We start from the raw sequence: 24,452 nt of genomic DNA, 5'->3' as shown, positions 1-24,452 counted from the left end.
AAAGCATGAAGAGTCCATATTAATAAGGATATGATGTTCCTATACAAGGTGAACATCTTTCATCCAATAATTCCTTCAAGCTTTTATCTTGAGATAATGTTACAACTAAGAAGGTATCAAGTGTACAAAAAAAGTGTAATGTGTTGTATAATAATGCATAACTCATAATGAACTACCATGTTTCCTTACACCTGTTACCAAACTACAAACTTTGATTACTTATTTCAAATAAAAATACTCACACAAATGATAGCTTACTTATAATATAATTCACAAATATCTAAAAGTCACAATACATATGTAAGTATTCAAAAATCAATCAAACTCAATAACCAATATGAAATTATTCTTCTTCGTTGATATAGTCATATTCCCAGCTTAAAATATAGAACTCAAATTTCTACCAATTAAGACAAATTTAATTGCATTCACCATGTCTGAATATATTAGAAATGTAATACGTGATATGTAAGAAATAAAAATAAAAATAAAGCAATGTAATATGTAATATGTAATAAAAACCCATTAGTAAAAAAATAAAAATCTTCAAATATATATATACTAAAATAGGGAGAAAAATTACTTTCCTAGTTCATATAGCCACCAAAATTTTCTTCTTCTTTCAATTTAAAATTACTCCTTTCCCACTTCGCAAGTAACCATAGAAAAATCATTATTGGATACTTATATAATATATGTATATAAATATTCATAAATATAATTTTATATAAGCCAAAGTGAAAACCAAAAACTGATTTCATTTCAATTAAAAATAAAACAAACTCAGTTTTTGACAGGTATTGTCGTCTCAAAAAATGAGGACCTCAAAGTTCAAACACATACCATGTATTGAAACTCAAAGAAATCAGAGAAGCATGTGGCCCCCGTATCTCATCATTGTCATTTTTTATCTGGGTAGAAGCCAAAATAACATTAAAATACAGAAGAAGAAAAAACAGAGTCCATTTAACAAAATAATGATTAGAGACAGAAAAAAACCATTAAATCCCACAGCCCCATCTAACCCAATAGAACAACTTATGAACCTTTCTATTGCAGTGAATCCCATCACCTCTGTTGAAGTCCATCTGTGCCAAGTCTGCTGCTTTCAATAAGCCCTTAGTCCTTGGCACTTGCAGGGCTTTAAAAAGTAAAAAATCTACAATCACCAACACTCAACACTAGAAAATGAAATGAAATGCAGCACAACATTATGAAAGCTATTGTCGTACCTCTTACAAGTGGACTGCCAACACAGTGTCAGGAGACAGGGCGATCGGGAAAGTAACCTGCAAGAAAAATGGAAAGATAACATAGATTTGGAATGTCCAAAAAACAAATATACCAGTCCTTTTGAGCAACATTTATCTAAAACACCTACCAGAGAATCAAAGGCCGTCATTTAGTTCAATGATCCACAACACCTGAACAGAAGAAAAGATTGAAAAATTATTAATCAATGCTTCTATTTGTGGCAAGAATTGTACCCTTTCAAGTCTCACAAACCTATATGTGAATCATCATTCATGCAGGATGAAGCCTTTGCATAAATTCACCATCCAAACAAACATATCATATAGTAAAGTCTCTACTAGTAGCAACCAAACATGTGTGCACCATACTAAGAGAACCACAAATGCAATTTGAATTGTTCAAAAACTAGCATGGTTCAACAATCAGAAGGCTAGCTACTTACTGTGGTATTCATAATTATACCTATAATCAGGTGTATCAATATAGTGTATGTATCAATATAGTGTAAATCACTACTCCATTGATAGTGAAATCAAAACAGACAAAGTGTTTGCTGAACAATAATATGCATAAATAAGCATGTCTAATCTATATGGAAAAAAAAAGAATCAAATTATCTATGAAAGGTCTAATACCAAACACTACTACTCTCATGAGACCCTTTAAATTTTAAGTGAAGTGAAAAAACTTAAATTTTAAATTACTGTCACAGAGGAGGAGTGCTTTGATCAATTTTAAATTTATGTGTTCTCCCTTGCTGATATATTTAGAAGCATAACTTATTATTATCATAACCTTTATTTATACATCTGAACTCTAGAATTCTCACATAAAATTATATTGTAATATCCTTATATAGATTTGATTGTTTCTTTCCTTCTTGTCTAATCTAGATAGTTTTCTTTGAAGCTAGTTAGTGATTACTAAACCTAAGAGGATATATCTCAAACTCAAACCATGTTAACTTCCAATTTTCACCAACATCATAAAGTACATACATGAAGCAAGAAACTAAATTGTCAAGTAACAATCCTACATGATATATTAAAAAGAAATAAAATAAGCATTTGCAAAGGAAAACTTACGTGCAAGACCAACTCCTTGAATAGTAACATTGTTGCCAAGGACTATAGAGTTACTTTAGATCCTATCATGAGAAGCAGCACCCACTGTGAAGATCCATGGACTAAATGAAGACACACTCTTTGGATGGTCCAGTGTTTCCCGCTGCTTGTACAACGAATATGCCAGCCTTCACAGCTGATAAAAGTGCCATGTCTATTGGATTAAAAAATGTTGCAATACTAGGAGGACTCCTGTTTGGAGTGATTGATAAGCTTATTATGTCTACCCCATCCTGAACAGCCTGAGAATAAACTTAATAAAGTTAAAAATAAGGTATGGGCGTAACTTCAACCATCTGAGCTGAAGATCCACAATTAAAACAAACAAACCAAAAAAAAAAAAAGACAAATTATATCATATAAACTGTCCTATTGTCTAGCACATGTCGCACAATTAGTTCTATAAATGTTGTAGATAAAATAAATAATAAAAAATCAATTTTATATACTTGGTCTATTGCAGCAACAACATCTGCAGCAAAGCCTCCGAAGCTCTTGTACAATGCCTTGTAAACGGCAACACTAAGAAAGATACACATTAGTTTACATTAGTTAATACAGAATATCTTGCCCGAAATATTTAAAGAAAAATACAGAATGCATTAGAATATCTAAAAAGATCTAGATAATTACTGTGAGCGAGGAGCCATCCCACTTGCATTTCCAAAGCAATGCCTTGATACCACAACTGGAACCCCATGGTTTCCTACAGCAACAGAAGTCGTGTGCCTGTACATTATATCAAGATCAATGAGCTGACTCTTGAAGAGTTAAAGAGGCAATAGGGGAAAGAAAAATTGCTGTAGATTTTTTCCTCAAATCATCTAAAATATTTGTGTATTTTATATACATATATTTACCTTTCTCATCGAGTATGTCATTTCAAGATTTATATAATTATCCTTTACATTCAAATGAATCTACTGGCAGTGTTTGTGCTTTATCTAACAGAAATATGAATGAACAAACAATTGTGTATCAATATCTAAATGTTTGTGCATTATCTAAATGGAGACTTGGTGTGGTGCATGCCCAACTTGGGAAATAGACAAAAGACAATAATATAGCAACAATAAAAATATCAATTATACTACTAATAATGAAAAAATTTAGTTTCCGTTTAAGTAATAAAAACAACACTTGGCCAAGCACAGAGCCAGCTCATTGGCAGTTTTTTTTCTTTCCTTTTTAAAATTTTCTTTTAATAGGTAAATATATGACAAAGCTCCAATGAAAATTTGAAAATATAAAAGCACCCCCATGAGCTAAATTCAAAGGTCATCTCTGTAAATGATAGACAAATTGAGAGATTTGGGAGTGTGAAAAGTGATTTCTGTATTGAATAAATAATTACAGATACAAGAGAGTTTATATAAAATAATTAAGCTTGACAAAACTAACTCTAACAAACTCTGTAACTAACGCTAGTATCAGTGACAAATAGCTGTAACTAACTAACAGTCAGCACAACTAGCTATTGCTTAACAAACTATCTTTTGCCTGAGTCTAAAGCATTAACACACTATACTTATCAACTAGATCTTCTGACGCCCCTAAGAGAGCCTCTATGCATCTTCTTTGGCTCGTAGAAAAAGTTATTACAATACATACCTATAATACAGATATCAATTCAACCGAACAACATTGTTTCCTTTTTCTTTCTCTAGAAAATTGATAAATGTACACGTTAAATTTCACAAATTCTGACTACAACCTAGATTCAAAACTCATGATAGGAAAAAGAAGAGCCAGTAATGCTACAATTATGAAGCAAAGACAATCAAAACAGGGTCAAAGACAGAAAAGTTAAGTACTATATATTAAGAAAAGCCGCATAAACTCACGTTCCATGGCCATCACCATCAAATGGTGAATCATAGTCCTGAGATGCATTGAAGATTCCCCTGGTTATAGCTGATGCTGCAAAATGACGAGCCCCAACAAGCTTCCTATTACATGAACCTGATGGAAAATCTGGAGTAACTTCAAAAATGCTTGAAAAATGGTGAGGAACTGGATATTGACCATCACCGGTTTCATCTGCAAAACTTAGGTGATTTGGATCAATGCCAGTATCAATAAACCCAATTATAATTCCTTCCCCGGCAAATTCATATCCACCTTGTTAGGCCCAAGCCCCTTGTGGTGTAGAGTCCAAGAACTTTACTTAGCTAGTTAGATAGTAGTATAATAGTAATAGTAGCAGTATTTTTATGACTGTGGACTTTGGTTCAGACTGGGATTTAATTGGACACTCGTAGTAACACTTGTAGATTTTCTAAGTTTAACCTATAGTTTAAGAATATTAATTATAACCTAAGATTTGATTAATATGACTGATATTAATGGTGATATTTATTATATTATAAGGTTTAGATAGACCCAATAAGATAATAACACGTGTCTTGAGTATGTTTAATGATAATTAAGTATTTTTGAGGAATAAGTTTATTAAGAGTAATATTTGAATATCCTAGGGTCTGTCAGCAGCTTTGAAAACGTTAGAGGACTTACTCAAGGTTGTTTACTCAATTCAAATTAAGTTAAAAATGTGCAATTTGGTGTTTAAATATTCAGCATATGCCGATATATCACAGCTATAGGGGCGACATATCGCAGTACGGGGATACGAAAAACACGAAACATCGCACGATCACTTCGACGAGCCTCGGGCATGCTGGCCCAGGCGATATATCGCCTACAATGGGTGATATATCAGCTCCTTTGGTATATTTTTGAATGTTTTTGAAAACCTTCTATTTTTAATCTTTAACCTCTTGATAAGTCCAGCATCTTTCTGACCGTGTCTTTAGCCTCTGCTGAACGATAATTCAAGTATTTTTCAATTAAAAAGCCATTATTTTATTCAAGTTAAATGAAGATCTATTCATTCTTGAACTCTATAAATAGGACCTAGTACCCAGCCATTTATTCATTCTTCAAGCTAAGTTAAGAGGCTGCAAGCTGCTAGGTTATTTTTGAGAGTGTAAACACTTGGGTTGGGGATTATAAGCTTAATCATTATAAGCTTACCAAACACTTGGGAAGTAAGGTTTATAGCACATTTCGGTTCAAGGTTTAGATCGGTCATAGAAGCATTCAAGGTATTCCAAACTCTAGTTCATTTTGGTTTTGTTTTCCTTAAGTTCTCATAGTTTTCTACTCAGCATCCTAACTTTATTCTTTATTCTTGGATAGGAAATCTAAGATCTTGAACATAAGGTTTTTGGTAAGTATATTCTTGATGGTATAGTTCGTCCATTCTTTTCATTCCTCTTTCTTCAGTATACTCACCCTTTCATTTATGGTTTTTAGGAGTGTTCCAAAGTCCCAAACCTGTTCTCATATCCCGGTACTTTTGGTAAGGAAAATAGGATAGGATATTATGTGTTATGCCATATGTTATCTTATGATTTATGTGTTATGTTAACTTATGATTTGTGTGTTATGTATGTTTGTAGACTTGGGCATATGACCTGTACAACTAACAAGCCCCAATAAATTTATGGGCATATGACTTGTTTTGTTTATGGGACCCCAAGTAATAATGGCCATTATAGTATATGTGACATATGTTATGATATGTTTTAGTATATGTTGATATGAATATTATGTATATGATTTATGTGTTAGATTTTCCTTGCTGGGCATTAGGCTCATTCCTTTATGTTTAATATGTGTAGGAAAATAGCTTTGGTGGCAGGAAAGGTTCTTGGAAGCTTGGGGATGTGTATTGAGGTGGGATGGAATCGATGGACTGAGAGTTCGATTCGAGGATGAAGTCTCTTTAAATTTTATATGTATTTTTCCGCACTTTATTATGTAATCCATGTTATTTAAAATTTAAGTTTTTCTTTTAAAAAAAATGGGATCCCATATTCTACTTTAAATTTTATGTAGTTTAACACTTGTTTTTTTTCCAGTTTTAATGAAGTTATGATTATTTCACTTGTAAGTTTTATTAAAAATTAGTGTCTATGTATAGTAGTCATTAATGGTCCAAAGTCTAGAGTAGTTGGGTCATTACAGTTGGTATCAAAGCAATGGTTCATTCGCATGAAGTTCTCCTCGATACACACACTCAAAGCTTCGAATCTGACCGCCAAGTAAGTATTTAAATTATAGTTATTATGCTTATATGTATAGCTAACGATTTTAGCATTTATATTTTCAGTTAAGTATGAATCGAGCATTAACCAGTGAGGATATCCGAGCCATTAAGGCTTTAAAAAGAATAAGAGAACCAAGAAACACCGTAGGAGCACTTGAGAGAATCACTCGAAGACTGCTTTTGTTCCACAAAGAAATAGGTCACCTTCAAGAGTCTAAGCAAATCATGATGAGAGCAACTGAACAATACATTTTAGTAATTAGACTATTTAGAGATTTTCATCCCATAATTGCAGCCTTAGAGGAGATATGGGAAACAATGGATGATGAAGATGAACTGCCAGTAGCAATGCGATATTACTTTCTCTTAGTTAGGTTCACTGCAAAATCAGAATTTCAGTTTACAAATGAGCAAAAACATAGGATTTTTACAAACCTTCCTAGAGGACATTTTGAGGCACATGATAATGAAGATTATGAAGAGCTAGATGAAGGATCGAATGTAGAAGATCCTGATTTTTAGAATAGTTAGTTTTCAGTGTTTGTTTTATTTATTGTTTGTTTTATGGTTGTAATAAGTGAAAAAAACTATTTTCCAAATTAATATCAAGTTATTTTGTTATCATGTATGAGTTTGATTTTTTTCGAAATCTTAATAAATAATAAATAAACTAAATAATGACTAAGTTCGGTGAGGGTGGATACAAATCAATGAACCAAGTTTCTATATTGAGAGTTAGGGGGCCATAGTAGTGGGAACGATTTTATTGATCCCAGCCCTCCCTCAATATGGTTAACTTTGGAACAAAGATGAGTTTCGAGCCTGAGAATTAAGTCATATAGGATGATCAGAAACAAACTTAGAAAAATAAAGATGACTTGTTTTTCTAAGTATAGAAACCCACTCTAAATAATAAAGAAGACTTATAAAATTTTCATAAGAAGTCATAATCAATAAGTCTGAGATATGTTTGTTTTAGAATAAGTTTTGCCTTAGAGCCTATTAGGTAAAGTTCTAACATGTTTCTTTCAACTGTTAGAACTCTACTACGATGTCGCTCCGAAGATCTGCACGCACCAACAGAAACGCCTCCAACATTGTTCCAGCGAACAATGAAGCCCCTCCAGTTCGCAGAAGGGGAGTGCGTGCTATTGCTAGCCACAACGTGCCGGCACCGCCAGCTGACAACACTGCGGAGATCGCTAGACTGCGACAACAAGTCGAGGAACTTTTGTAGCAGCAACGAGAACAGGCTCAGCCCTAGACTCAGTCTCCGCCTCAGCCTCAGCCGCAGCCACAGCAAATGGCCTCAGCACCCCAACAAGTTGGTCCATATGGGGGATGGCCAGTGGCGAACTACGCGTCGTAACCAGTACAGCACATGGAGCCAGTGTATGAGAGGTTCCGCAAACAGCACGCTCCAAACTTCGAAGGGACTACAGTCCCCTTTGAGGCAGAAGAGTGGCAAAGGAACGTGGAGCCAATTCTGACGCACATGAATCTCAGTAATGCAGACCGTATATCCTGCGTCTCATCATTGCTCAAGAAGGATGCCAGGATATGGTGGGACTTGGTCCAGCAATCGTATGATGTTGCCACCATGACATGGACTCGATTTGTGGAGCTGTTCCACAAGAAGTATTTTAATTCGGCTGTACTCGCTATGAGAGTTGAGGAGTTTGCAAACTTGAAGCAAGGTAGTTTATCAATGGCAGAATATGCTCGTCAGTTTGACCGCCTAGTTAAGTTTGCATCTGAGATGGTTCCAACCGATTTTCTGAGGGTGACAAGTTCGTTAGAAGACTTCGACCGAGGGCACGAACAAATAAAGGGGGAAATAGGCCGGGTTACGTGGAATACCCGCCATGTGCTAAGTATCAGAAGAAACATCCTGGAGAATGCTGCGCAAACACCAAGGAATGTTTTAACTGTGGTCAGGAAGGACACCAGAAAAGAGATTGTCCTCAGCGTCAGCCAGAAGGAAAGAAAGACGACAAGATGGTTCCTGCTAGGGTTTTTACCTTAACCCAAGGAGAGGCTAATGCTAGCAATAATGTGGTCACAGGTCAGGTTTCTATCCTCAATAACATATGCTCTGTATTATTTGATTCGGGAGCCACTCATTCGTATATCTCGTTAGGAATGATATTAAAATTAGACAAAACCTGTGAAAGATTTAGAACTAGGTTTGTAACCGAGTTGCCTTCAAGCAAAGTAGTTCTATATTACGGATAGTACGAGGTGTACCCATCAAGATTGAGGACGTAGAACTAGAAGGAGACCTGATTGAATTGGTGATCAAGGACTTTGACATAATACTAGGTATGGACTAGCTAGCACGGCATGGCGCAACCATCGAATGGAAATGCAAGAAGGTGATGTTCGAGACTCCTGATGGCCAGAAATTATGCTTCATGGGACAAGCTTCAAGATTACGCACCCCGTTAGTATCATCTCTTAAAGCTCAAAGAATGATGGAAAAAGGATGTCAAGCGTTCTTAGCCAGCATCACAGATGTGGTAAAGGAGACACCACTTAAGGTTGGAGATGTCCGTATTGTAAGAGAATTTCCAGAGGTATTTCCTGATGACTTGCCAGGATTGCCGCCAACTCGAGAAATTGAATTCACGATAGAATTAGTATCGGGCACCGAGCCTATCTCTAAGGCACCATACCGGATGGCACCTACGGAACTCAAGGAGTTAAAGACGCAGCTACAAGAACTCCTAGACTTGGGTTTTATTAGGCCGAGCCATTCACCATGGGGAGCACCGGTGCTATTCGTGAAGAAAAATGATGGGAGCATGCGGATGTGCATAGACTATCACGAGCTGAACAAGGTAACAATTAAGAACAAATACCCGCTACCCCGGATCGATTACTTGTTTGATCAACTTCAAGGCGCGACTGTATTTTCAAAGATCGATTTACGGTCCAGGTATCATCAACTTAAGGTAAAGGGAGAGGATATTCCTAAGACAGCCTTTAGAACTCGTTATGGACATTACGAGTTCTTGGTTATGTCCTTTGGTCTTACTAACGCACCAGCCGAATTTATGGACTTGATGAAGAGGGTCTTCAAAGACTACTTAGATAAATTTGTCGTAGTGTTCATCGACGACATCTTAGTATACTCTAAGGATGAAGTAGAGCACGAGGAACATTTGAGGTTGATTTTGTCGCGACTGAAGGAGCATCAACTCTACGCCAAGTTCAAGAAATGCGAGTTTTGGCTTTCGCAAGTGGCGTTGCTCGGGCACATTATATCCAAAGATGAAGTTCCTGTAGACCCATCAAAGGTAGAGGCCGTGAAGTATTGGCCAAGACCAAAGAACACATCAGAAATAAGAAGCTTTCTAGGGTTAGCAGGTTATTATAGGAGGTTCGTAGAGAGCTTTTCTAAGATAGCCACTCCGCTCACCAACCTGACCCGGAAACAACAAAGATTCAACTGGAATGATAGATGTGAAGAAAGCTTCCAGTTGCTTAAGGATAAGCTTTGCTCAGCACCAGTACTCTGTGTACCGACACCCAACGATAAGTTCATAGTTTACTGCGATGCATCAAAGCAAGGATTGGGTTGCGTGCTGATGCAAAATGATAAGGTGATAGCCTACGCCTCACGACAGTTGAAGGAGTATGAGCAGGGCTATCCAACTCACGATATGGAGTTGGCAGCAGTGGTCTTTGCGTTGAAAATCTAGCACCATTATCTTTACGGAGAACGGTGCGAGATTTATACGGACCATAAGAGTTTAAAATAATTCTTTACTCAGAAGGAGCTCAACATGAGGCAGCGCAGGTGGTTAGAGTTAGTAAAGGATTACGACTGCGAAATCTTATACCACCCGGGGAAGGCAAACGTAGTTGCCGATGCGCTTAGTAGGAAAAGTTATGGAAATTTAGCAGCTTTAGCCGGAATAGAAAAGCCACTACAGCAGGAGCTGATCAGTGCCGGAATATAAGTAGTTGTTGGCAAGCTGGCTAACTTGTCTATCCAGTCGAATCTGCTAGAAGACATACGGATTGGTCAGGGACATGACGATTCACTAGCAGCACATATGGATGCAGTCCGAGAAGGCAAGACCACAGATTTCTCAATATCTAGTCAAGGTTTATTGAGATATAAGGATCGGGTATGCGTGCTAAATGATCAAAGTATTAAAAATATGATTCTAGAAGAAGCGCACAGTACCCCGTACTCAGTTCACCCAGGGTCTACCAAGATGACTCATGACATCAAGGTAATCTATTGGTGGCCAGGAATGAAGAAGGACATAACAGAGTTTGTGTCCAAGTGTCTTGTATTCCAGCAAGTGAAAGCAGAGCATCAGCGGCGTGCAGGTTTATTGCAATCGTTTAGCGTACCAGAATGGAAGTGGGACGATATAGCCATGGACTTCGTGACAGGTTTTCCAAAGACGAATAAGCAGCATGATTTTGCTTGGATAGTAATAGATAGACTAACCAAGTCGGCTCATTTCCTGCATGTTAAGACTTCATATACGGCAGAACAATATGCAGACATCTACATCGAGAATTTGGGGAAGTTTACAACAAGCTATGGGTACTAAGTTAAGTCTTAGTACAACTTTTCATCCTCCGACAGATGGGCAGTCCGAGCATACGATTCAGATTTTAGAAGATATGCTACGCGCATGTGTACTAGATTTCGGAGGATCATGGAATAAGTACTTGCCGTTGATAGAGTTCTCCTACAACAATAGCTACCAGTCAACGATCAGGATGGCACCTTATGAGTTGTTATATGGAAGAAGGTGCCGATCACCATTGCACTGGTACGAGGTAGGAGAAAGACAGCTTCTAGGTCCAGAAGCTGTTGGACAAGCTCAAGAAGCAGTAACGCTTATTAGACAGCGTATGCTTGCTGCTCAAAGCCGTCAGAAAAGCTATGCGGATGCCAAGCGACGCTATGTGGAATTCAAAGTCGGAGATCCAGTCTTCTTGAAGATATCTCCTATGAAAAGTGTAAAGCGATTTGGGAAGAAAGGCAAACTTAGTCCCCGATTTATAGGTCATTTTGAGATATTGGACAAAGTGGGAGCAGTTGCATATAGACTAGCCCTACCGCCAACACTAGCAGATAGTCACAACGTGTTCCACATCTCGATGCTACACAAGTATGTGTCAGACCCATCTCACGTCCTCAAGTACGATACGATAACACTCCAGAAAGACTTGAGTTACGAGGAACAACTGGTTAGCATCCTGGATAGGGGGTGAAGCAGTTACGGTCCAATAGCATTCCTATAGTCAAAGTCTTATGGAATAATAGTTCTAAACGAGAGGCAACGTGGGAGTTGGAGGAGGACATGCAAGGCCGGTATCCGAAGTTATTTTGTAAGTAAATTACGAGGATGAAATTCTTTTTAGTAGGGGAGAATTGTAGAGTCCAAGAACTTTACTTAGCTAGTTAGATAGTCGTATAATAGTAATAGTAGTAGTATTTTTATGACTGTAGACTTTGGTTCAGACCGGGATTTAATTGGACACTCGCAGTAACACTTGTATATTTTTTAAGTTTAACCTATAGTTTAAGAATATTAATTATAACCTAAGGTTTGATTAATATGACTGATATTTATGGTGATATTTATTATATTATAAGGTTTAGATAGACCCAATAAGATAATAACACTTGTCTTGTGTATGTTTAATGATAATTAAGTATTTTTGAGGAATAAGTTTATTAAGAGTAATATTTGAATATCCTAGGGTCTGTCAGCAGCTTTGAAAACGTTAGAGAACTTAGTCAAGGTTGTTTACTCAATTCAAATTAAGCTGAAAATGTGCAATTTCGTGTTTAAATATTCAGCGTATGCCGATATATTGCAGCTATAGGGGGCGACATATCGCAGTACTGGGATACGAAAAACACGAAACTTCGCACGATCACTTCGATGAGCCCCGGGCATGCTGGCCCAGGCGATATGTTTCCTGTAATGTCCTACGTTTTCGGGTACCTTTAAACGACTTGGGTCGGGATTTTTTCCCCCAGGTTAAGAATATTATTTTAAATAATATTATATTTTGTTTGTAAGTATTCCATGAGTTATTGCTAGCCAAAATATGAATTTTGTGATTTTAAAAGTCAAGATAAGACTTTCGGTCCTAGACCGACACAAAAGACCTGATCGGGTAAAAATCTCGGAAAATAAAATGAAAAATCATGGCAATTACATTTTGGGCATAAAATACATTCATAAAAGTTAAAGTTTGGTCAAAAATAATAAACCTAAAAGAAAATGGAAATTTTAAGGCATTTTGTGTTAAATGCCTAATTTTGCCGAAATGGGGAATTTTATTCCATGAATGGACCTTAGGTTAAATTTTATTATGTGATTAATTAAATTAAATGTGAGAGACATTTAATTTAATTGATTAATGTTATGTTTGGTGATTAAAACTTAATAAGAGTGAAAAAGGTGTCAAAAGCCAATTTGGACTTTTCTTCTTATGAATCATTTATTAACCTTTTAAAAAAAAATTATATAAAACATAGATAAAATTTAAAAGGGTGGCCGGCCATGTGGTATTTTAGAGTGGTGTGAACCCAATTTTATAAAGATTAAATCCCATTTAATGAAGAAGTCAAGTGGGCAAGTGGGTAGAAAAGCACTCAAGTACTTTGTGATATTTTGAAGAGTTTTGTGAGCAATTCTAACTCTAAGAACCGACCACTCTCCCTCTCTCATTCACTCATCTGATTTTTGAAGACCTCTCAAAGTGTTCCCTCAATATTCAACCTCAAGAACACCAAGGAAAACTTGCACTACAACAATTTTCACTTTTAATGACTCTCTATAATGACTTACACCAATGGTGTAAGTCATTAAAAGTATTCAGGGATATTTAAAGTCTAATGGTGTAAGTCATTAAAAGTTTTTGTTGATGACTACCAAGGTAAGTCATTAAAAGTGGTGAGAGACGTTAATTTAAAAATATTAATATAAAATTATTTATTTATAAAATATCAGACATGTAAGAGCATGTGACGTCTCCCCTGGGAAGACGTGTCAGACATCTAACGTCTCCCCTGGGAAGACGTGCCAGACATCTAACGTCTCCCCTGGGGAGACGTGCCACATGGGACGTCTCCCCAAGGGAGACGTTAGATGTCTGGCACGTCTTCCCAGGGAAGACGTTAAATGTTTGGCCTAATATATATATATATTCAGCCTTTCTTTCTTCTTCCCCGAGTGCACGAACCAGAGGCGGAGAAGGGCGATTTTCTGGGCCATTTCAAGGCCATTTTTTTGATGATTTTGGCCGATTTTAGGCTATAAAAACTCATTTGAGGTAAGTTTTTATTATTTATTAGTGTTGTATAATAGTTAGGATAATTTTCATGCTTATTGTCTCTACTTATTAAGAAATTGATATTGGGATTTTAGGGTTTATGAGTTGCGGTTTTGGGTGATTTTTGGCTCAACAAAGTGGATTTAAAGCATATTTGAGGTAGGATTTCAAGATTAAACAATGTATTATAGTTAGAATGGTAGAAAAAATTATTTTTGTCTATTTTTTTATATGATTTGTGGGTTTTATTAGAAATATTAGTTTAATGTATGAAAAATGTTTTTATGTATATTTGAGATACTATATTGTTTAATTTTAAGATGATACCACATTATTTACTATTTTTAAATTTTTATTACTATTTAATCCGAAAATTATACATTTTTTAATTAATTTTTAATGTTTGTTAAGTATATATATGTAAATATGTTTTGCTAAAATGTATTTAATAATTGTCTAAAATTAGAAAAATAATTTAAATTTAATTTTACATACAAAATAGTAATTCAAGTTTATAATGCTTATAATTTTTTTAATTTATATTTATTATTTAATTAGAAAATTACATATATTTGTAATCTTTATTAAAATTTAAGTAGGTTATTTATATATAGTTATGTTATTTTATTGATTTAATAATCTTTTATTAATTAATTAATTTAAATTTTTAAGTTGTGGTTTTAACAGAGATTTTTATGAGATTTTTGCCTCAAATTTTCGATTTCAAACACACATTTGAGTTTTTTAAGTTTCTAAAATTTCAATAATAAGTTATTGTTAATATAATTATTTAGTGAAGTTTGTTTAGTAATATTTTATTTATTAATTAATTTAGTTTTGTAGGTTGTGAATTTAATAGCAAAGTGCGCTCTTTGCAAAGTGAAGTAAATTTGCTAGCAAGGACTATTAATTGCAAGTGGTACATACATTATATTCTTTCTTGTTTTAGTATTATTAAACTTTTGTTAGAGGGGTTTAAATATCTTAAATATTCATCCATAGTGAAGTAGGTTCTGAGATTAAAATTGTGTGTTTCGGTGATAACAGAAGGTTGAGAACTGTGTGTTTTAGTGAAGTAGGTTCTGGAAAATTTGTTTGTGTGCTGCGGAGCTATAAGGAAGAAACTTATTATGTGTTGTTTGAATTTTTTGACTTGTTGTTCACAGATGGTTAGATCACTATTATAGGAGAAATGCTGCTCGATTTTGTCTAGAATTATGTATTTTATTATTCTATTATTATATTTGTATTGTGTTGTGCTTATTCGATTGGATTTGATTAGATTGACAGATGGTTAGGTTACTAATATAGGGAAAATGCTGCCCAATTTTTCGTATGCTTATTTAGTTTTTTTTTTTGGTTTAATTTTCCATAAACATAGGAGATGATATAGATAGAAAATGGATGTCAGAGAATATGTTATCCGTTGAATATAAAAACAAGGTCAACATTTTTCTGACTAGTCTACCAAAACATCCCGAGATTCCAAATAATATAGAAATTGTGCAACCTAAAGTAACTAACTACAACTTCAATTATTTTGAAAATCTATAGTTGAATTTTACTAATATTATTTATATTAAGTATTTTTATTTAAATATTAGTGTCCACACCAATCAGACAATGTGGCATTTGGATATTATGTGATGAGGATGTTGAAGGATTACATTGAACATCCACGACCTGGACGTTACTTGAAGAAATAGGTATGTATATAAATTTATACAAAGTTAACAATTTATTAATTAATAAAGTATATATAATTAAATAATAATTAACTAATATATTTTACTTTATATTTTTTTTGTAGCTAAACACTACGCCATATACACCAGCACAGATTAATGAAATGCGACAACACTGGGCGAACCATATGCTACCAATAATTCAAAGTCATCGTCCCACATATTAGGTTTTTTTTTACTTCTTATTTCTTACTATATGTCTAGCTAGCTAGAGTAATATTGGTTAATTTTTTATGTTTAACAAAAATATTACATTTTTGTATATTTAGTTAGCAAAAACATATTATATACACATTTATGTTTTATTAATGAAAATTCACAATTTAAATTTGCATATAATTTAGATTTTTAAATTAATATATTTTAAAAAAATAATATATTTAATTCTATTTCAAAAAAATTAATATATTTAATTCTATTAATTAATATACTGAAAATAATTATTTAATTATTGTTTTTTTTTAAAATACAAAAACCTATGATGACTTCCAGGGGGAGACGTTGAATGTCTACAAAGTCTCCCCATGGGAGACGTCCTAAGTACCTTCAACGTCTCCCATGGGGAGACTTTGTAGACAATTAACGTCTCCCCCTGGGGGTCATCATAGGGTGTACGTGTACACCCTATGATGACTCCCAGGGGGAGACGTTAAATGTCTGTAAAGTCTCCCCATGGGAGTAATCATAGGGCCACTTTAGATGGCTCCTGCAACAACGTCTCCCCTAGGGGGAGACACTAAATGTCTATAATGTCTCCCCCATGTAGCCATTAAATGCCTATTTTGTTGTAGTGTTGGAGGCTAAGTCTTGGTCTAGGAAGTATTTTCCCTAAGGTAAAGCTTCACTAATCTAGCCTTTTGTAAAGTTTTAAGCATAGAGTTTCAAATAGCTAATTAACTATGTTGTTGGGGGAAGTTGGTTAGGGTTTTTGAAAGGTTTTGGAGGAGCCAAAACTAATAGGAAGGTCCAAACCTTAAGCAAGAACACCAAAGAGGTAAAAAGCTTACTTTTGATGATTTTGTTGTAGGGTTTTTAGTTTTAAGCATTATTTTGTATATTTAATGCTTAAAGTTTCTTGTTGGTGATGTAATAAGGTTATGGTAGTTGTTTAATAATTTTTATGATGCATGTGAATTGATTTTTGAAAATGGGAACCAAAACCCCCAAGGGTTTTGTAGGATACCCTAAAACAAAACATGTTTTGAGCTGTGACTTCCAAGGAGTCCAGCAGCCACTGTATATTATTTTTTTAAAATTAAATTGTACTGTGATGTTTTTGAGATTGAGTACATAAAATTGAGCTTTTGGAACACTAAAAAATGTTTAGAAATGAGTAAGTTATGCTATTTCAAAGTTTAGGTAAAAAACTGTTTTTTCGTATTCTTATTTTCGGAACCAAGTTTGGACAGCCACTGTATAGGGCAAATGAACCCAGTTTTTTCTAAAATTTTGTGGACATATTGCTGGCATAACCTATTATTCCACTGAAATTTTTTTTAAGAAAATATTGAATGGTTTGAAAGTTATTAACTGTCAAAGTTTGGAAAAAATAAAGACTTGAAAATAAGGTCATTTTTACCTCATTGTTGGAAAATGATTTCACCAATCAAAAATGCTCATTTTGACCTAAGATTTTACAAAGACCTAAATGGCATAACAAAAATGGAATTGGAAAATTTTGGTAACAATTGGGTAAGTAAATTTCAAGTTATGAACTAACGAAGTATGTAGTCAAAAATGTGAAAAATAGGATTTACACACTTAGTGTAAAAATGAGATTTTGGAACATAAGGTAAAAAGTAAAATTTTGCTTATTTCAAGTTATAAATTGGTAAGTCTTGAAATCATATTTTCACTAAAATTACCCCTTTGAGTTTAAATGAATTATTTTTATTAAAGAGTTTTTATTCTTTCTAAAAATAAGAGATTTAATTTATTAATAGTTAATAAATTAAAAGAGGGTTTAAAACCCTATATTTTGAGAAAATAATTAAATGAATTATTTTTCCATTAAGTAAAATTGATTAATTGATTTTGGAAAATTAATTAGTCAAGATGAGAAATTTTTAATGGTTTTCCTAATTAAGACAAATTAGGCAATTTTCTTAAAACGGTTTATAGATATTAAAACCTTAAGAAAAATAAAAGGAAAATTTTAGAGTTTATTTTCTTTAAAAATAATTAAGGAATTTATTAGTATTTTCTGGATATAATACCGGCTAAAATCTTACATATTTTAACTGACTAGTCGAAAGTGCGGGTTAATAGCGATATCTTGAAATAATAAGATTTTTAGCGGATTGTGGGAAAATACCATTGTGATACCCGAGCCTAGGTATCGAGACCTTAGGATAGGCTTCCCCGAGACTTAGGGTTTAGTCTCGAATATTTTGTATGACTTTCCTTAATAGGTTTAAAACCAAATAAGGATTATAAATCCTTACAAATGACTTTTATTAAAATGACCAAACTGCCCAAAATAATAATAGTGAATTATGAGTGCCATAATTAATCCGAGTATACTGTATGGATAACTACAGTATTGGCTAAGCATAACTGGACTGAACGTTGGAGGGTGAAAACCTGCTGAGCGCTAAGGACTCCAAGTAAGTCAACTTATATTGTATGGCTGCAACATGAAATGATTATTGTCTTGTATGTTAGTATAGGGATACATGCACATATATAGGCTGTCATAGAAAGTTGCTTAGAGACGTTAGTCTAGTGAGTGCTAATTTAGAAAATATGAACGGTAGATGTCCGTCATATCCTAGACGGTTGATCCCCGTCACACTGCTTGATTTTATTTATGTCCGGTTCATTACCGCGACGAGTGGCCATGAGATGAGGATAAGCTGGTTAAACCTAGGGGCGCCAAGATAAATGGGACCTAGGGGCCCTCATGCTTACTTAATCATTGGACGGTTAGAATCCGAGCAAGTGCTCTGATAAGTTATTCCCGAATAGCAGCCGTGAATATTGGCCATTCAGTGAGAGTGCCTAGAGATACTAGGGGTTGCCAAGATTGAGTGAGGCTGAACACCCTAGGGGAAACTGCTCACCAGCACCACTGATTAACATAGAAGTCTCAGTAAAACCGTGTAAATTGGATTACACTCTTGGATAAGTAGCGATGCCCTAGGTAACATGATAGTTACCCTTGATGAGAATATTTATTGGCTAGATCTTAGTGTGGAGACTCGGTCCTCTTTTACAGATTAGCAATTATGTTGGAGGGCGCGTTACGCCTGAATTGTTGGAAATTGTCGAGCGTTCGTCTCGAATTATATGGTGATATAATATATCTGCTTGCTCTGGGATTTTCTGAGTGCAGGGATATAATTGTTGATAAGATATAGTTGTGATATAATATATCTGCCTGTTCTGGGATTTTTCTGAGTGCAGGATTTTTATCTAGTTATGAATTAATTTATCCTTGGTTATCAGGCATGACTATAAGTTTGCCAGGACGCTTTAGCGTTCTTGAAATTGATTGTGTAGGGTCCGGATGGGTCCGGAACCCTAATTCTCTACATGCTTTGTTTGAAAGTTGATCTTACTAAGCATTTTCGCTGACCTAGTTGTTTCATGTTGTAGGTAAGGGCAAGGGCAAGGCAGAGCAGTGAGTGCTGGAGTCTTCCTTGCAAATGTACATGTGGATCGACCTTTTGGGAAGCCGTTTTATTTTTGGAAATGTTGTGTAATTTTCCTAAACTAGGCTCACTCTACTCTTTATAAAACATGTTTGTAACTAAATGTTAAGTATGGCCATACGACTTTTTAAAAAGTTTTTTTTTTCTATGGGTTTTTGAGACATTTTGTTAAATGAAAACATTTATATTTCTGCATTATCGAGTCTTGAAAATCTAGGTCGTTACATTTCCTACAAGGGGCGATATATCGGCTCCTTTGGTATATTTTTGAATGTTTTTGAAAACCTTCTCTTTTTAATCTTTAACCTCTTGATAAGTCCAGCATCTTTCTGACCGAGTCTTCAGCCTCTGCTGAACGATAATTCAAATATTTTTCAATTAAAAAGCCATTATTTTATTCAAATTAAATGAAGATCTTTTCATTCTTGAACTCTATAAATAGGACCTAGTACCCAGCAATTTATTCATTCTTCAAGCTAAGTTCAGAGGCTGCAAGCTGCTAGGTTATTTTTGAGAGTGTAAACACTTGGGTTGGGGATTATAAGCTTAATCATTATAAGCTTACCAAACACTTGGGAAGTGAGGTTTATAGCACAATTCGGTTCAAGGTTTAGATCGGTCATAGAAGCATTCAAGGTATTCCAAACTCTAGTTCATTTTGGTTTTTTTTTTCCTTAAGTTCTCATAGTTTTCTACTCAGCATCCTAACTTTATTCTTTATTCTTGGATAGGAAATCTAGGATCTTGAACATAAGGTTTTTGGTAAGTATATTCTTGATGGTATAGTTCGTCCATTCTTTTCATTCCTCTTTCTTCAGTATACTCACCCTTTCATTTATGGTTTTTAGGAGTGTTCCAAAGTCCCAAACCTGTTCTCATATCCCGGTACTTTTGGTAAGGAAAATAGGATAGGATATTATGTGTTATGCCATATGTTATCTTATGATTTATGTGTTATGTTAACTTATGATTTGTGTGTTATGTATATTTGTACCCTTGGGCATATGACCTGTACAACTAACAAGCCCCAATAAATTTATGTGCATATGACTTGCTTAGCTAGCAAGCCCCACAAATCTAATGGGCATATGACTTGTTTTGTTTATGGGACCCCTAGTAATAATGGTCATTATAGTATATGTGACATATGTTATGATATGTTTTAGTATATGTTGTTATGAATATTAAGTATATGATTTATGTGTTAGATTTTCCTTGCTGGGCATTAGGCTCATTCCTTTATGTTTAATATGTGCAGGAAAATAGCTTTGGTGGCGGGAAAGGTTCTTGGAAGCTTGGGGATGTGTATTGAGGCGGGATGGAATCGATGGACCGAGAGTTCGATTCGAGGATGAAGTCTCTTTAAATTTTATATGTATTTTTCCGCACTTTATTATGTAATCCATGTTATTTAAAATTATGTTATATTTTTCTTTTAAAAACAATGGGATCCCATATCCTACTTTAAATTTTATGTAGTTTAACACTTGTTTTTTTTCCAATTTTAATGAAGTTATGATTATTTCACTTGTAAGTTTTATTAAAAATTAGTGTCTATGTATAGTAGTCATTAATGGTCCAAAGTCTAGAGTAGTTGGGTCATTACATGTTGCAAACCCAAAAACTGAGGAGTATGGGTAGTTGTTGTTCTAACCGAGAAATCCATAACCACATTAGCCACTTCTCTTCTCCTTGAAAGCTTATCTGCCTTTTTTAACACATGATGTAGACAAATCAAACATTCTTATATGACCAATATGAAAAGACCAGACAGCACTAACTTTAACAGTAAAACAATAATAGGTACAATGGTGTTAATTGTATTTGAATGATATAATACCTGCAGTGGCGTAACATACACAGCAAATCCATTAATCAAGTAATGGTAACTGTACAGCTTCAAATACTTTTCCCCTTTCAAAGTCCTTCTCAATAATGAATCATGAACTCATGCAATATAAGAACCATAGCGTCTATCCGTTCTTAAAATATTTCTAAATCTAAAACAAGACATTCAAAACATCTTCGAAAGAGATGCATAGTGACTCAAAAAATGCAAGCAAATAAAAGGACAGATCCAACAAGGACAAAAAAAATGATCATCCACACTGTTCTTTAGTCACTACTATACTCGAAGACTACTACATCATACAATGATTAATATGTTGGGAAAAATACACAATATATGAATACAAGTTTAAACATGTTTTATGCGAGACAAATTCCTTAGAAAGTTCACCAGAAGGAACACAAGTAAGATACTCAAGTAATGTACAAAGCCACTTTCAAGTAGAAAACAGTAACTAACTACCAATGTTCACACAGTTATACTTTTTTTAATCCAAATGTAACACAAACCCGAGACATCCTACGATGATTCATGTGTACTAACTTCTGTTGCGTGTACTTGAGGAACCATTTTAAGGAGCAAAACGGAAATTCAATATATATAAATATATATATATACAACACCAAATAAACCTAATTTTTCTTTTCATGAAAATTGTTTTTGGACAACAAAATAAAAACCTCCATATCCGCAAATTCTCGAACTAAAACGAAGAAAACACAAAATGGAAGTAAAATAAATAAATCTTCTTTTTTTTAAAAACAAAAACTTTCTTGAACTTCCAAGTAATTTAAATAAGATTTCAGAAATTAATTAAAAATTAAAATTAAAGGAAGGAAAGAAAATGACCTTCTTTTATGAACGTCGAACTTTCCATAAGCATCGTGTTTGGAACTATGATTTACACTTCTCATCTCATTATAGTAATGAGCAGTAGCTTGAGCTTCTTTAAGAGTAACAATATAAATAGTTGTAATGTCTTCAGTCGAATCCTCCTGACAAAACGTACTAATATACATCCCAAAACAAATTACTACAATCAAATAAACTCCATAAATGCTCCTCATTTCGAGACCACACCACAAAATCCCAGTAAGGAACTAAACACAACTCCAAGATTTGTACTAAAAGTGCTTTCTAAGTTCAACTCCTCAAAAACCCACATCCACTATTTGCAGACCCTTTGAGCTAATGCCAATGAGGCAGAACCACGAAGAACCCAGATACCCTTTTCTACTGGTCGAACATGGCAGTAAAATGAAAGTACTGAAACCCCATTCAGTAACCACACATGAAGTGGTGTAGCCCTTTATGGTGGAGAAAAAAAAAGAACCCTTTTGTTCACTTTTGCTTGTTTCTAGAGAGAGAGAAAGAGGGGAGAGAGAGTAAACAAAGATGATGTTAGGAGAAGGGTAATTAATAGTTGGGGGGAGTAATGTACATGGAGAATTTGCAACTTTCTTGGGTATTTTTAAGTTATACACCACATACCAAAATCTGTGAATCTCCTCTTGCGAAGGTGAAGAAACTCGGCATATTTCTTAGCTCCCTCATTTGTCTTGTCAAGCTACAAGACCAAAGGTCACCTCGTCATGATCCCTGCAGATTTTCCAATCCAAATTCCATTATATATCCTTGCTAAAACAAATTAGTAAATAAGAACAAAAAAGATACAAGAAAATTAAATGATAAAAATAGTAAATAAGAAAAACACAAATACCTCAAAAAGTTGTTCTTTCTTCTGCTGGGAAGATACCACCATGACTCGCATGAGGGAGATAGAGCACCGTGACTTGTACCAGCGTGACTTGTCCCAGTGTACTCCAGTGGCTGAACGGAATGGAGAGAGTGCTCCTCTGGCGTGGTGTGCTCTAGCAGCTCGCGTGACGGAGAGAGGGTAGAAAGACTCTGGGAGAGAGAGAGAGAGACATAAAGATCGATGGAGAGGGAACTAAGAAACCAAGTGTGAGAGAAAGGGGTAGATGTGTCATTAGGGATTGGGTTTTGAGAGAATAGGGCTAGGAAGAAACCGAGTGGTTTCCCTCCATTTTAACTTTACCCAGCCATTTTTTTTTGTTTCCTTCTATTTTAACTTTACTGATTTCTAACTATTAGGTAACCTATTATAATACTTTTCCAATTAGCTTATAATTATGTATTATAGAAAGAGGTATTTGGTGTAGTGCATTTAGCCGCAGTATGCAAAAGCATTGCAAGAGTGGGTATTAAGTATACCCCGGTCTTAATGACCCAAACAAAACTAGTGTAATCTATTACTATAAGCATACACTAGTATATTCATGTTATAGCCAAGAAGGGAAAGGCTAACTTACTTGGAGTCCTTAGTTCCCAGCTAGATCTATAACACCACTATTCATTTTCCCTTTTGTTGTTATTGTGATTAATACAGTGTACTCAGATTAAACTATAGCATATTCTTATAGCTAATATTCTACGATAACTACATGAAATAAATTCTTAGAGACTCTATACTATAGCCTCTTATTCTACGATAACTACATAAAATAAATTCTTAGAGACTCTGTACTATAGCCTATTATTCTAAGATAACTACATTAAATAAATTTGGATTAAACTAAGGCTTGATTTCGTTTCAGTCTTTACGGTATCATAAGAATATCGACCTCACCGCAACACGCTCTCCGTGCTGTGCATTTTAATATTCTTTAAATAAAGAACTCTCTTATCGGATAACTCGTATTTTGGTTTTTACAAAAAAAGGAGTTTTAAACAACTATTATCTTAGAAAAATACAACCTTTTTGCTCTCTTACGAAAGTTTATCGTTTTCTATCATTTACCAAAATACCGTTTTTTGACCCTTTACAATTAATATCTGACAACGTTACCCCTTTCTCTTAAAGGTTCTACAAAACCTAAACTCCTATTTTTAAAAATTTTATCCATAACCTAGGATCTTATTTTATGTTATTTTTTAAAAGAAGGGCAATTGGACCCTTAAATTATAAAATGGTAAAATCAACCTTAATCAACCTTAGTTATCTTTGCAATGAACCATTTATTTTTATTTCCAACACTTTACTTCCACTATTAAAATTTAAAGTGGTAAAGTCTCATTTTTAAAAAATTTCCCTAAGTTGAGTTTTGGAAAAAATCGTTAAACTATCATTCACGTATTCTGTGTCATAAGGACGAGAACTAGGCAAAAGCCTCATGTAAAAACTTGTTTTAGGTTAAGAGAACTAACCTCCAAAAAATCACTTTTCGTTAAAGTTCAAAATTACTATTTTTTTCAGTTTTTAGGGCAAACTTAGAAAAATCATTTATCTTAATTCGTGTCACATTTTTCTCTACAATAATAAAGGAGTCCTTATAAATATCTTTACTAATTCCCTTAAAAATTTCATAATTTTTG

General features: G+C 34.4%; 1 pseudogene; it reads right to left on the bottom strand.

The window, feature by feature from the left end:
- Positions 1–1,209: 1,209 nt before the first annotated feature.
- Positions 1,210–22,341, bottom strand: LOC133789851 (subtilisin-like protease SBT2.2; annotated as a pseudogene).
- Between the last annotated feature and the right edge of the window lie 2,111 nt (positions 22,342–24,452).

The sequence above is a fragment of the Humulus lupulus genome, chromosome 7, assembly GCF_963169125.1.
Source record: "Humulus lupulus chromosome 7, drHumLupu1.1, whole genome shotgun sequence".
NCBI lineage: Eukaryota > Viridiplantae > Streptophyta > Magnoliopsida > Rosales > Cannabaceae > Humulus > Humulus lupulus.
This window is presented reverse-complemented; position numbering and strand designations above follow the sequence as displayed.